Consider the following 3763-nt stretch of genomic DNA (forward strand, 5'->3'; position numbering starts at 1 on the left):
CTATGGATAAAAGTTCCGCCCTCTCCTCCTCCCGCGGTAGCGGAGGAAGCCGGCGGGGAGGAGACAGCTTGCGCGCGCACTGAGCTGGGAGACGAGAACTGGTGCTCCCGAAGGCTCGCAGCGGCCGGGAGGGTCTCGCGAGAGTTTCGCGCCGATTCTGGCCTAGAGCCGTCCCGGCTCGGTCCTCTGTGGGCAGCGCACGTTGACCGTTGACCGGAGTGGGGATGAAATGGGGGAAATAGCGCTGTTCGGGGTGGTGGTGTTTCGTCTTATAGGCCTCCACAGCAGTACTATGACATTGTATTAAAGTATAAGATTTTCTGACTTCAATTCTTTCTCCTGCAATTGGAAAGAAAAATAAAGATTATTTTGGCCTCAAGGACCTACCGAGGGGCCGGCAGGGCGGCGCAAGCGGTTAAGTGTGTGCGCTCCACTGCGGCTGCCTGGGGTTCGCTGGTTCGGATCCCAGACGCGCACGAACGCACCGCTTGCCAGGCCATGCTGGGGCGGTGTCCCATATAAAGTGGAGGAAGATGGGCACGGATGTTACCACAGGGCCAGTCTTCCTCAGCAAAAAGAGCAGGATTGGCAGATGTTAGCACAGGGCTGATCTCACAAAAAAAAAAAGACCTTCCGAAACCTACCAGCAGCAAGCCGAATACGTTGTTAATGGAATTCTTTTGGAGTGAAGCGCAAACTTGTAGAGCAGCAGTGTTTTCTTTTAAATCTAGAGAACCGCCAGTTTTGCAGAACAGCTAAAAACGTTTTCCTTTATTACATATATATGTATATGTAAATATGTACACACATGTATATTCACATAGATGTACCAAATAAAAACATACAGACAAAATGAAATAATTTAATTTTGCAAGATGAACTAATCTGTATTTCCCATTTCTATTATCGTTGTGACATCGCATTTATCGTAAAAGTTCTAATTATTTTTCAAAATAATTGGACACACTTGAAAGTTGTTCATGGAAGATGGGTGTTCCAAGGTACCTTAACACAGTATTTTTCTCACTGTGGGTGGAGACCACTTAGGGTGTGGTGAAATTGAGTATGATAAGTATTTTCCTAAATGAAATAAAACAAAATATCAGGTATGTCAGAAAAAGCAAGAGAATTATTTTAAAATTTTGATTTAGTTACCTATGTATATATGTACTAAATCAAAATGTGAAATGCATGTCAGTAGCTTAACGTAAAAGTATATTATGTCACATGTCACTCCCATCAAGTCCCATAAAGTCTGATGTAGACTAGTTTGCTCTCCCTGGTGGTTATCCTCCACATCTTCAAGCATCTAGTATGTTTCCATCTTTCAACTACTCCATTTTGGTTTTTTGCCTCCAGGCTTAAAACCCTTCTAGAGAGAGTGCAGAGGACTCTCACTGGCTCTTAATCAATGTTAAGAGACTTGAACCAGAGAACAACACAATCACTTCCTCTCAGGACCTGTTGACCAAAATAGGCTCATGCCTCTAATGTAACTGCAAGAGAGGCTGAGAGATGTAGGAAGCATGTGGTATATTTGACAAACACTATTGTCTGTTATGTTGCAGATCCCAGTCAAAAAAAGTTTGCAGGACAGTAGCTTAGGAACATCAGGCCGTAAGCTACTTAACAGAGGTTCAGAATTTCTTCAACTCACAGGTTGTCAGCCTGACACCATCCAGAAGATAAGCACAGTTCGACAAAGTAGTATTGTTAAATGTTTTGTTCTATTTGCTCCTCTTACTTTGCTTTGTTTCTACCACTAGACTAGCATTCTGTTTTATATCTAATTCTGTACTCTTCTTCCCATAAAACTGTGAGCCCCTTCATCTTTGTATCTCCATTAGTTCAGGGCATAACACATATTAGGCACAGCAGATATGGTATTTGAACCTGACTCTTATATAATTGGGGTGGGAGAGTGCTTAAAGAAAAAGACTATCACACTATGGACACAAAATTAGGTTGAAAATTGAGTATTTAGAATGCGAAAAGAAATCACAACATATTACTGGAGCCTTGAAGATTTAGGTCCCTTCCTTCTGTGAACTCTTTTAGGCAATTTACCAGAAATACTTCATAGAAATGCTTCCTGTCTGCAACCTGGTTTCTGCTCCCCACCTAGAAATCCAAATACTCAGCAGCTCCCAGTGCTCCCAGTGGCCGTGCAAGTCAGGGTCCCGAGCTTATGCTTCATTAGTTTCAGGGTAAATCATCTCTGAGGGTACTTGATCAACGTAGGTTGAATTGAATTGACTTGAACCAAAATGAACTTCATTTAAGGATATCTCTGGGGGGACCGAGCAATTTACAAAAGCTGTTAAAATGCCTACATATCCCAGCTTACCTGGATGCAAAAGATGATGAGCCATGTAGATTTGCTTCTTTTTGCTGATAGTTTGTTAAACTTTTCCTTATAATTTTAGGAGTATTATTTCTCAGTCCTCACTACTCACAGAATTTAAATTTACTGAAATCAATCAGTCTTGTCTCTTCTAATTTTTCCTTTACCTTGTGCTTTTCAAATAGGGATGTGATCAATAAATTATCGATGCTAATGTTGATTCTTCTGTGACAAAAAAGTATTTTTTTCTTACAATGCTTTCTCCAGCAGCATGAATACTATTTCTCAGAAACTAGAGCCTAGAAGTTTAGTGGCTTTATCAGGCTTACTTAGCTAATTAGTGGCAAGAATAGCTAGAATCCAGTTCTTCTGATTTCCACTGCAATGAGCTTTTCACCCAACTTTTCACCCAACCCAGTTTCAATAAAACTGTAATGACTAAACTACTGTAAACACATTATTCCAGGCTTGTAGTTGAAGTTTCTCCTCCCAAACACTATTATCGGAGACTATCTTCTCACTTTTAATTAAATTGTGATTGTAATTTGCTTTGGTACTAATAGTCTTTATTGTGAAAATGTCCTTTTCTCTATCTAGTCATTCACTGTGCCTCCTTTTATTTTAATTATTGGATACCTGTACTTGTTGAAGATGGCTAAACCTCTAATTTACAGTAAAGCGTACTAGTTAAGAACTCAGTCTCTGAACCATACCGATCGGGTTCAAGTGATAGATCTACCACTTACAGTTGTGTAACTGTCTTAGTCAGCTCATGCTGCTATAACAGGATATCATAGACTGGATGGCTTATATAACAGACATTTATTTCTCACATTCTGGAGGCTGGGAAGTCCAAGATCAAGGTGCTAACAGTTTTGGTTCCTGGTGAGAACCGTCTTCCTGGCTTGCAGATGGCCACCTTCTTGCTGAGTCCTCAAAAGGCAGAGAAAGAGAATAAGGACACTAATCCCATCATGGGGGCCCCACCCTTGTGACTTCATCTAAACCTAATTAACTCCAAAAAGCCCTGCCTCCAAATTCCATCACGTTGGAGATTAGGGTTTCAACAGATGAATGGGGGGCACATACATTCAGTCTATAGCAGTAACCTTGGTCAAACTCCTTAGTCACTCTAAACCTCAGTTTCTTCATCTGTAAAACAGGAATTATCATACTTCCTAAATCATAGAGTTCTGGTGAGGTTTAAATAAATCTTAAATGAAATTAGAATAGTGCCTGGTACATGGTAAGAGCTCAATAACTCTTTGCTTTTACTTTTTTTTTTACTCTCAGCTTTTATTATTTAAAACAAGTTTAGATCCTACAATCTGGACTATAAAGAGCTGTTTTGAGAGATTAGGATAATAGTGCTACCTTGATACACTAGGTAAGTGTACACGCTCTCTTAACACTAGCCCT

Source organism: Ceratotherium simum, chromosome 19 (assembly GCF_057802395.1).
Source record: "Ceratotherium simum simum isolate JZ-2026a chromosome 19, ASM5780239v1, whole genome shotgun sequence".
Taxonomy (NCBI): Eukaryota; Metazoa; Chordata; class Mammalia; order Perissodactyla; family Rhinocerotidae; genus Ceratotherium; species Ceratotherium simum.